Source organism: Lolium perenne, chromosome 6, assembly GCF_019359855.2.
Source record: "Lolium perenne isolate Kyuss_39 chromosome 6, Kyuss_2.0, whole genome shotgun sequence".
NCBI classification, from domain to species: Eukaryota; Viridiplantae; Streptophyta; class Magnoliopsida; order Poales; family Poaceae; genus Lolium; species Lolium perenne.
In genome coordinates, this window is record NC_067249.2 from 2,369,256 (window position 1) to 2,381,909 (window position 12,654).

A 12,654-nucleotide genomic window follows, 5' to 3' on the forward strand; every position below is an offset into this window, starting at 1 on the left:
ATAACCGTGGTGGGCAACTACAAGACCTCGCTGGAGACCGCTTCAGCCGGATCATGCTTGGCTGAATCATTGGTCATAGCGGAGGAGAAGAGAAGAATCCAAACGGCTGTCGCACTGGCACAGTCAGCGTAGCTGAACATGGCGACAATGAGTAACCCGCTTGGGGGAACGGCGTTTAAAGCGCCAAAGGAAACAAAAGATATCGTCCTGGATTCGGCATACCCGGAGCGCACCGTTTGCATCGGTGCTGGGTTGAGTGAGGCATAGGAAAGCGCGCTCGTTAACTTCCTCCATGAGAATCGAAACATTTTCACCTAGTCCACTGATGACCTGGTGGGTGTGCCGAGGGAGTTCGCTGAGCACTCTTTAAATGTCTGAAAAGACGCTAAGCCGATGAAGCAGCCCTTGCGCCGCTTTGCTCAAGACCGAAGGAAGATAATCGGTGAAGAAGTCACTAAGCTGCTGGTATCCGGCTTCATCTTGGAAGTCCTGCATACCGAATGGCTGGGAAACCAAGTCCTCGTCGAGAAGAAGAAGGAGGAAGATCCAAAAGCTCCGAAAGTCTGGCGCATGTGTATTGACTACACGCATCTGAACAAGGCCTGTCCCAAAGATCCATTCCCATTACCTCGGATTGATCAAGTGATTGATTCCACTGCTGGGTGTGAGTTGTTATCTTTTCTGGATGCTTATTCTGGTGGTTTGAGAAATGCCGGCGCAACATACCAGCACTGTATGCAAAAATGCTTACATAACCAAATCGGTAAAAATGTACAAGTGTATGTCGATGATGTTGTCATAAAAACAAAACAAAAAGATACCCTGATCGATGATTTGAGGGAAACATTTGATAACTTGAGAAGATTCCGGATGAAACTTAACCCGGCAAAATGCACCTTCGGTGTGCCTGCTGGAAAGTTACTCAGTTTCTTGGTTTCGAGCCACGGCATAGAGGCTAATCCAGTTAAGATCCGGGCAATTCACAAAATGCACTTGCCTCAAACTCTAAATGACGTGCAAAAATTCACCGGATGCCTGGCATCGCTAAGCCGGTTTGTAAGCCGGTTGGGAGAAAAAGCCTTACCCCTATATGCCCTGATGAAGAAAAGCGACAAGTTCGTCTGGACTACACAAGCTGATGCGGCTTTTAAAGAGCTGAAGAAAATGTTGGCCACGGCACCGGTATTGGCATCGCCATTACCCAAGGAACCAATGTTGCTATACATAGCGGCCACAAACCGGGTTGTAAGTGTTGTGGTAGTAGTGGAAAGAGAGGAGGAAGCAAAAACCGTGCAGAGGCCGGTATACTACCTGAGCAAAGTGCTCTCCCTCTCGAAACAGAACTATCCCCATTACCAGAAAATGACCTATAGCGTGTTCATGTCCGCCAGGAAGCTCAAGCACTACTTTGAAGAACATCCAATGACGGTGGTATGCGAGGCTCCCATCTCAGAAATCATCGGTAACAAAGATGCCAGTGGCAGAATAGCTAAGTGGGCAATTGAACTATCTCCGTACGTACCACGATATGAAAGAAGAGATGCCATTAAGTCACAAGCACTGGCGGATTTCCTCATGGATTGGGTCGAGATGCAATATAAGCCACCCAAGCTGGAGACTGAGTACTGGAGAATGCACTTTGATGGCTCAAAACTCAAGGAAGGACTTGGTGCCGGAGTGGTACTCACGTCACCAAAGGGGGATAACCTCAGATATGTGCTGCAGATCCATTTCAGGGCATCAAACAATGTCGCCGAGTATGAGGCTTTGGTCCATGGGCTTAAAGTGGCAAAGGAAGTGGGGGTACAACGGATCATATGCTATGGAGATTCGGATCTGGTGGTACAACAGTGTTCCGGGGATTGGGATGCAAGAGATGCCAACATGGCATCATACCGTTTCCATGTGCAGCAGATTGCCGGTTTCTTTGAAGGATGTGAGTTCCACCATGTGCCGCGGGCCGAGAATGAAGCAGCGAACACTTTGTCAAAGCTTGGCTCATCTAGGCAAGAAATTCCCCCCGGAATAGCTTTGGCTCACCTTTGGAAGCCATCGATCAAGCCGAACCCAGAGTCCGAGTCAATCTTTGTTCTGGAGTCACACGTTGTCCCGATGGACATCGACAAAGTAAACCCGGGGACTGCTTCAGCTAACCCGGGGACTTCGAGTTCTAATCCGGCAGAAGCCATGTTAATTGATTACATGAAGGTTGATATGCCGGTTTTTGTTGTTCGGGAAGCACCATTGATGACCCACAAGTATAGGGGATCGCAACAGTCTTCGAGGGAAGTAAAACCCAATTTATTGATTCGACACAAGGGGAGGTAAAGAATACTTATAAGCCTTAACAACTGAGTTGTCAATTCAGCTGCACCTGGAAAAGCACTAGCAACAGGGGTGTTGTGAAAGTAGCAGTAATATGAGAGCAATAGTAACAGTAACACAGCAGCAGTAATAGCAATATGAGAGCGATGGCACCAGAAAATAGTTGATACTACTTCCAATGACATGTAGAACAAGTATATTATGATGAGAGATGGACCGGGGTTCCCAACGATCTACACTAGTGGTAACTCTCCAATAAGTGACAAGTGTTGGGTGAACAAATTACAGTTGGGCAATTGATAGGAATCAAAGCATTAAGAAAGAACATCAGGCTTATTAATTATGTAGGCATGTTTTCCATATATAGTCGTACGTGCTCGCAATGAGAAACTTGCACAACATCTTTTGTCCTACCAGCCGGTGGTAGCCGGGCCTCAAGGGAAACTACTGGATATTAAGGTACTCCTTTTAATAGAGTACCGGAGCAAAGCATTAACACTCCGTGAAAACATGTGATCCTCACATCACCGCCATCCCCTCCGGTTGTCCCGATTTCTGTCACTTCGGGGCCTTTGGTTCCGGACAGTGACATGTGCATACAACTTGTAGATACAATCTAAGCAATAAGTATAGAGCTCAAATCTAAGATCATGCCACTCGGGCCCTAGTGACAAGCATTAAGCATAACAAGATTGCAGCAACAATAACTTCACAAACTTTATAGATAGACTAATCATAATGTATCATCCATCGGATCCCAACAAACACAACACCGATTACATCAGATGAATCTCAATCATGTAAGGCAGCTCATGAGACCATTGTATTGAAGTACATGGGGGAGAGTATACCGACATAGCTACTGCTAGAACCCGTAGTCCATGGGGGAACTACTCACGGAGCATGATGGAGGCGATGGCGTCGATGGAGATGGCTTCCGGGGGCACTTCCCCGTCCCGGCAGGGTGCCGGAACAGAGAGTTCTGTCCCCCGAATTGGAGTTTCGCGATGGCGGCGGCGCCCCTGGAGTCTTTCTGGAGTTTCGTCAATTAAATCTGCGTTTTTAGGTCGAAAGGGCTTTTATAGGCGAAGAGGCGGCGCAGGGGGCACACAGGGCGCCACACCCTAGGCCGGCGCGGCCAGTGGTCCGCCCGCGCCGCCATGTGGTGTGGTGGCCCCTGGCCCCTCTCCGACTCTTCTTCGGTGTTCTGGAGCCTTCCGGGAAAAATAGGAGGTTTGGCGTTGATTTCGTCCAATTCCGAGAATATTGCCCGAACAGCCTTTCTGGAACCAAAAACAGCAGAAAACAGGAACTGGCCCTGTGGCATCTTGTTAATAGGTTAGTTCCAGAAAACGCATAAAAACATTATAAAGTGCAAGCAAAACATGTAAGTATTGTCATAAAACAAGCATGGAACGACAGAAATTATGGATACGTCGGGGACGTATCAGCATCCCCAAGCTTAGTTCCTGCTCGTCCCGAGCAGGTAAACGATAAAAAGAATAATTTCTGTAGTGACATGCTACTTACATAACCTTGATCATACTATTACAAAGCATATGAAATGAATGAAGTGACTCAAGGCAATGATCTATAGTTGCTAACAAATAGATAACATATAGCAAAACTTTTCATGGAGAGTACTTTCAAGACAAGCATCAAAAGTCTTGCACAAGAGTTAACTCATAAAGCAATAAATTCAAAGTAAAGGCATCGAAGCAACACAAAGGAAGATATAAGTTTCAGCGGTTGCTTTCAACTTTCAACATGCATATCTCATGGATAATTGTCAACACAAAGTAATATGATGAATGCAAATAAGCAAGTATGTAAGAATCAATGCACAGTTAACACAAGTGTTTGCTTCTAAGATGGAAGGAAGTAGGTAAACTGACTCAACATAAAGTAAAAGAATGGTCTTTCAAAGAGGAAAGCATCGATTGCTATATTTGTGCTAGAGCTTTGGTTTTGAAAACATAAAGAGAGCATAAAAGTAAAGTTTTGAGAGGTGTTTGTTGTTGTCAACGAATGGTAATGGGTACACTAACTACCTCGCCAACCGGACTTTCAAGAGCGGCTCCCATGAATTTTATTTTTGGGTGGCACTCCTTCCAACCTTTCTTTCACAAACCATGGCTAACCGAATCCTCGGGTGCCTGCCAACAATCTCATACCATGAAGGAGTGCTTTTTTTATTTTTATTTTATTATGATGATGACACTCCCCCCAACCTTTGCTTACACAAGCCATGGCTAACCGAATCCTTCGGGTGCCTTCCATCAATCACATACCATGGAGGAGTGTCTATTTTTGTTAATTAGTTCGGGACTGGGAATCCCATTGCCAGCTCTTTTTGCAAAGTTATTGGATAAGCGGATGTGCCACTAGTCCATATGAGAGTCCGTCAAAAGTAAATGACAAGGTTGAAAGCTAAACACCACATACTTCCTCATGAGCTATAAAACATTGACACAAATTGAGAAGCATTTTGAATTGTTTAAAGGTAGCACTCAAGCAATTTACTTTGGAATGGCAGGAAATACCACATAGTAGGTAGGTATGGTGGACACAATTGGCATAGTGATTGGCTCAGGGATTTTGGATGCATGAGAAGTATTTCCTCTCGATACAAGGCTTAGGCTAGCAAGGTTGTTTGAAGCAAACACAAGTATGAACCGGTACAGCAAAACTTACATAAAAACATATCGCAAGCATTATAATACTCTACACTGTCTTCCTTGTTGCTCAAACACTTTTACCAGAAAATATCTAGACCTTAAGAGAGATCAATTATGCAAACCAATTTTAACAAGCTTTACGGTAGTTCTCCACTAATAGGTTTAAACTACATGCAAAAACTTATGATCTACTTGAGAGCTCAAAACAATTGCCAAGTGTCAAATTATTCACAACATACGAGGCATTTTCTGTTTCCAACCAAACAATAAGTATTGTAGCTTCCAACTTTTATCATTGAACATTAAAAGTAAAACGAAGAACAAGTGTTCATATGAAAAAGCGGAGCGTGTCTCTCTCCCAATCAAGGATTGCTAGGATCCGATCTTATTCAAGCAAAAACAAAAATAAAAGCACACAGACGCTCCAAGTAAAACACATATGATGTGACCGAATAAAAATATAGTTTCAGGGGAGGAACCTGATAAGTTGATGAAGAAGGGGATGCCTTGGGCATCCCCAAGCTTAGACGCTTGAGTCTTCTTGAAATATGCAGGGATGAACCACGGGGGCATCCCCAAGCTTAGACTTTTCACTCTTCTTGATCATATATCATCCTCCTCTCTTGACCCTTGAAAACTTCCTTCACAACAAACTTCTCATAAACTTCATTAGAGGGGTTAGTACTCAAAAAATTTGAATCCACCTTGGTCCTGTAGTGGCACATTGCAAGAACTCAATAAAACATTAGCTATAGCTCTCTACGTCTAGAAAACCTCGCTTAAAGTCACACAAGAGACAATGCAAAAAACAGAGACAGAATCTGCCAAAACAGAACAGCCAGTAAAGACGAATTTTAATAAAATACTTCTGTTGCTCAAATCAGAAAACTCAAAACTAATGAAAGTTGCGTACATATCTTAGGAACACGCACGTAAATTGGCATATTTTTCTGATTTTTCTACAGAGGAAACAGCCCAGATTCGTGACAGATAGAAATCTGTTTCTGCGCAGAAATCCAAATCTAGTATCAACCTTCGATTAGTGGCTTCACTTGGCACAAAACTAAGATAAGGAGAGGTTGCTACAGTAGTAAACAACTTCCAAGACACAAATATAAAACAAAGTACTGTAGCAAAATAACACATGGGTTATCTGCCAAGAAGTTCTTTTCTTTATAGCCATTAAGATGGGCTCAGCAGTTTTGATGATGCACTCGCAAGAAATAGTATTTGAAGCAAAAGATAGCATCAAAAGGCAAATCCATAACACATTTAAGTCTAACATGCTTCCTATGCATAGGAATCTTGTAAATAAACAAGTTCATGAAAAGCAAAGTAACAAGCATAGGAAGATAAAATAAGTGCAACTTCAAAATTTTGAGCGCATAGAGAGGTGTTTTAGTACCATGCAAATTTCTACAACCATATTTTCCTCTCTCATAATAGTTTTCAGTAGCTTCATGAACAAATTCAACAATATAACTATCACATGCAGCATACTTTTCATGATCCACAAACATATAATTTTTATCAAGTTCAAGAATAGTGGAATTAAAACTTTCAAACTTTCTTTTATTAATAATATAACAAGGTAGTTGATCAATCTCAAGAGATATGGGACACATAGATAAAGTCAATAACTCTCCAATCCCACTTTCATTAGTAGTACAATTAATAGTATCAAGTAACATAGGACCATCATCTAGAGCTTTATCATAAACATTTGCCAAGCAAAATTCTTTAGTACCATGCATTTCGACATCAGGCACAAACAAAGCATTATCATAAGATTTATCAAAGTAGCATGGATTATCATATATAACAGTAGCATAATTATTCTCACAAGTTTTACTTATAGGAAATATTTCAAGAGAGTCCACAGGAACATAACATTCAACCTCTTTTGGTAAGCATGGAGGACAATCAAATAATGTAAGAGATAAAGAGTTACTCTCATTAGAAGGTTGGCATGGGTAGCTAATCCATTCTTCCTCCTTTTGTTCGTCGCTCTCCTCTTCTTTTTCATCCAATGAGCTTTCAGGTTCATCAGTTTCTTCTTCCACAGGTTCCTGCAAATTGTGAGTGCATTCTTGTGCATTAATGTGTCTCTCTTTATAATCAAGGATATAAGGATTCCTACTGTAGCATTCTATGCAAGAATTAAGGATAGTAGAGACATAATCTTTAAGGTCCTTACAAATAGCACAAGTTTCATAATTCTCAACCATGAAGGATTCTATCTCGGAGGCTCCCATAAATAAGACAAATTGTTCTACCTCTTCGAACCCATAATGAATATAGCAATTCCGATTATAGCTCTTAATAAAATATTCCTCACTAAAGCCACATTGAAATTTAAGATGTTTAGTATCCTGTTGAGAGCAACAGTTTATATCATGGCGTCTAAGCAAGATTCTAGCAATTGTATTTAACTTTTCTATCATAGCACTCATTATTTTACCAGTTCTTGATTCTCTATAACAATTGTAACATTCCATAAGCTCCAAGTAGGTTGTTGGTTCTCCCATAACAGCAGTTTTTAATTTTTTGGTTTTTCAAATTTTTATGGATTTTTGGGTATATGAGGAAAAGTAAAACAAGACAAAAATAAACTAAGCAAAAGTAAACTACGCAAAATAATACTAGAAAGAAATAAGCTAAGCACAAATAAACTAGACAAAAGTAAACAAAGCAAAACAAAACAAAATAAAGCAGAGAGAGAGGTAGAGTGTACTCCCCAGGTGAACTTATGAGTAGAGCTATGCCTCCCCGGCAACGGCGCCAGAAAACAGTCTTGATGACCCACAAGTATAGGGGATCGCAACAGTCTTCGAGGGAAGTAAAACCCAATTTATTGATTCGACACAAGGGGAGGTAAAGAATACTTATAAGCCTTAACAACTGAGTTGTCAATTCAGCTGCACCTGGAAAAGCACTAGCAACAGGGGTGTTGTGAAAGTAGCAGTAATATGAGAGCAATAGTAACAGTAACACAGCAGCAGTAATAGCAATATGAGAGCGATGGCACCAGAAAATAGTTGATACTACTTCCAATGACATGTAGAACAAGTATATTATGATGAGAGATGGACCGGGGTTCCCAGCGATCTACACTAGTGGTAACTCTCCAATAAGTGACAAGTGTTGGGTGAACAAATTACAGTTGGGCAATTGATAGGAATCAAAGCATTAAGAAAGAACATCAGGCTTATTAATTATGTAGGCATGTTTTCCATATATAGTCGTACGTGCTCGCAATGAGAAACTTGCACAACATCTTTTGTCCTACCAGCCGGTGGCAGCCGGGCCTCAAGGGAAACTACTGGATATTAAGGTACTCCTTTTAATAGAGTACCGGAGCAAAGCATTAACACTCCGTGAAAACATGTGATCCTCACATCACCGCCATCCCCTCCGGTTGTCCCGATTTCTGTCACTTCGGGGCCTTTGGTTCCGGACAGTGACATGTGCATACAACTTGTAGATACAATCTAAGCAATAAGTATAGAGCTCAAATCTAAGATCATGCCACTCGGGCCCTAGTGACAAGCATTAAGCATAACAAGATTGCAGCAACAATAACTTCACAAACTTTATAGATAGACTAATCATAATGTATCATCCATCGGATCCCAACAAACACAACACCGATTACATCAGATGAATCTCAATCATGTAAGGCAGCTCATGAGACCATTGTATTGAAGTACATGGGGGAGAGTATACCGACATAGCTACTGCTAGAACCCGTAGTCCATGGGGGAACTACTCACGGAGCATGATGGAGGCGATGGCGTCGATGGAGATGGGTTCCGGGGGCACTTCCCCGTCCCGGCAGGGTGCCGGAACAGAGAGTTCTGTCCCCCGAATTGGAGTTTCGCGATGGCGGCGGCGCCCCTGGAGTCTTTCTGGAGTTTCGTCAATTCGTACTGCGTTTTTAGGTCGAAAGGGCTTTTATAGGCGAAGAGGCGGCGCAGGGGGGCACCTGGGGGCGCCACACCCTAGGCCGGCGCGGCCAGGGTCTGGCCCGCGCCGCCATGTGGTGTGGTGGCCCCCTGGCCCCTCTCCGACTCTTCTTCGGTGTTCTGGAGCCTTCCGGGAAAAATAGGAGGTTTGGCGTTGATTTTGTCCAATTCCGAGAATATTGCCCGAACAGCCTTTCTGGAACCAAAAACAGCAGAAAACAGGAACTGGCACTGTGGCATCTTGTTAATAGGTTAGTTCCGGAAAACGCATAAAAACATTATAAAGTGCAAGCAAAACATGTAAGTATTGTCATAAAACAAGCATGGAACGACAGAAATTATGGATACGTCGGGGACGTATCAACCATCTTGGTTGAAACCGATCATGGAATTTCTGGTCAATGGCGGTTTACCGGTTGAAGAAGATGTGGCCAGGAGAATCCAGCGGAGAGCAAAAGCTTACACCATCATCAATGGCAAGATGTACAAGAGAAGCGTTACAGGAGTGTTGCAGCGCTGTGTGGAGCCAGAAGAAGGCAAGGAAATACTACGAGAAATCCACCAAGGAGAATGTGGGCACCACGCCTCGTCAAGAGCTTTAGTCGCAAAGTCTTTCCGGCATGGGTTTTACTGGCCTAGTGCGTTGGAGGATGCGGAAGATATGGTGCGCACGTGCAATGGATGTCAAAGATACAGCAAGCAAACTCACACTCCAGCTTCCGGCTTAAAAACAATCCCAATAACTTGGCCGTTTGCCGTATGGTGCCTTGATATGGTTGGACCTTTCAAGCCGGCAAGAGGGAACATGACTCATATCTTAGACATGGTGGATAAGTTTACCATGTGGGTGGAAGTCAAGCCAATCCGGAAATGCGACAGCCACACATCGGTTAAGTTCTTGAAGGACATCATCTTGAAGTATGGATACCCGCATGGCATCATCACGAATAACGGAACGAACTTTGCCCAAGGAGAGTTTGCCAATTTCTGCCAGGACATGAACATCCGGCTTGATATTGCATCAGTAGCACACCCTCAGACAAATGGACAGGTGGAACGGACCAATGCCTTAGTGCTGTCCGGAATAAAACCATGGCTAATTGAGCCTCTGGAAAAAACGCCAGGATGTTGTCTTGATGAACTACCATCAGTATTGTGGAGCTTGAGAACCACGCCAAATCGGTCTACCGGATATACGCCATTTTCATGGTATATGGAGCAAAAGCGGTTATTCCAACCAACATCATCCATGACTCACCACGAGTGCAACTCTATACAGAGGAAGAAGTCAAAGAGACCCGAGAAAATGATGTCGATCTCCTCGAAGAAGGAAGAGAATTGGCGCTCGCCAGATCAGCTATTTACTAGCAAAACCTCTGACACTATCATAGCCGGAAGGTGAACCCGCGAGTGTTCCAAGAGGGGGACCTAGTGCTACGTCTGGTGCAACGCACTGCAGGACATCATAAACTCGCACCCCCATGGGAGGGACCGTTCATTGTGAGAAAAGCTTTGCACAATGATGCTTATTATCTTATAGATGCGCAGGAGGAAAAGAAAGATGTAGCAGATAAGTCGGGTGAGGAAACCAAACGCCCATGGAATGTAGCTCTCCTTCGCCCTTTCTATTCCTGAGGATGTAATGTAAGGTGTCCTTGTACCCTTTTCAATGTTGCTATAAATGAAATGCCGGCATCCCGAATGAAACCCGGGGACTGCCTTTGTCATACTCGCATGTTATATGTTTATTTTTTCTGTGTGTGCCGGTTGGCTTATTGGAAATTTTCTCTTCCGGTTTAGTAATGTGTTTAAACCAAAGGTAGATCTTCGACTTAGCTGCTGTCCACAATCCGGCTTCATGGCAAGCAAGAAAAGCCGGAGGAATTTGAACACATGAAAAACGAATAAGAAAACAAAAATAAGTGATCCGGAATAAAATTTAACTAACCCCGGTTGTACCGGTTTTTTGCAAAATTTTCGGCTTACTCAAAGCTTTTTTCTCTAAGTTCAAAGAAGTGCATGCTTCGCTCAATGATTTTGGAACTCATACGTTAAACGCCCAAAAGAGGTAGACAGAGCCAAATATCAGGAAAGCAAAATGGGCATGAAAACGAACTCGGGGACTGAGCCCAGAGCTTCAATTAAAACGTTTAAACGATATGTCTTAGCGGTATCAACGAGCCAAAAGGACTTAATTGTATCTTACATCATCAACCTAGCATATCGGGCTTTTAACGAATTTAACGTTTTGAGGCACCAGATAATAGTTTTTCAAGCCTCACCGGCTTCGGGGGCACCAGGAGGAGAGCTTCCGGAAACTTGGCTCGAGGAAGCCGGATCTTGAGGTGCAGGATCAACCGAAATGGCAGAAGGATCCTCGACGGCAATCTCTTCATCCACGGCTTCTTCATCAATCTCTTCTTCATTGCTCTCTTCGTCTTCCACGTCTGGCGGCGCCGGAATGAACTTGCTGACTGAAGCATACCGGGCGATCTGGTAGGCCCGGTGTTGGCGTCGCTCTTGGAGAACTGGATCAGTCATAGTCGGAGCAGAAGCGCGAAGCGTGGCCAGGGCGTCAAGGTCGATGCCCTCATACCAGGAGCACACAAATTAAAGCGCCATATCGGCCCCGGCACGTGCAGCAGAGCGCCGCCATTTGGCAAGCCGGGCACCGCTTTCCATTAAGCGGCCGGCAATGACCTCGACACGATCCGGTACCTTCTCGCCGGGCCACAAATTGGCAAATGCGCGAATGGCGGCGTCAGGCAGGAGCTTGCCGAGTTTACCCATGTATGAAACACGGACAGACAAAGCCGTCAGACGCTCCTCGGTAGTCCAGGCGCTGGCACTAGAATCCGGGTCTCCATGCCGGACCTTCGCGACGGCCTCAAGGGCTCGTGCTTGGGATTCTGGAAAGGTTGCTGCGGGAAATAACAAGTAAGGCCACTATGAGAAAAAGCCGGTATGACAAAGAAACTTAGAAAAGAAGACGGAAAAACTTACTCCGGACTTTCTCGTCCAAGTCAGCGATTATCTTTGCCTGGCTGTCCCGGACCTCCTGGAGGGCATCATTGCGCTTCTTCTCCAATTCGCGCAGGTCCTTCTCGGCTTTGAGCTCCCCATGCAGATGATCTTGTACCTCCTTCTCTTCGCGAGCATGCAATTCACCAAGTTCTTTCCGGGCGTGGTCCAGCTCAGATTTGCCGGCATCAACGGCTTGCTTCAATTCAGTGTTGTGCGTCAGCTTGAGCTGGATCAGCTCCTCCTTCAGGCGAGCGGTTTCATCCCTCTGCTTTTGCAATTCAGCCTGATGCTGAGAAGAGAGAGTTTCCTTTTCACCTGAACCGGAATAATCAATATGAGCACGCGTAAAATTGAGAAGTGCAAACACAAAGCACAACGAAACAAACCTTGGAGGGCTGACACACGGCCGACAAGTTCTTCCAGCTGGGAGGTGTCCTAGGGCTTAGCTGCACAAAGGTGAAACCGGTAAATCCTAAACCGGTATGAAAAAGATGCCGGTAAAAGAAAAGGATGAAAACAAAAGCTAACTGTGGGCAATCTGAAGTGCCTTGTGGGCGTTTGAAAGTTGTCGGTGTTCCCACAGCAGGTCCTCGAACAACTTCTTCCGGGACTCCAGCACCACCTGTGGAAGTTAAGCCGGAAAGACAGTTATACCGCAGAAA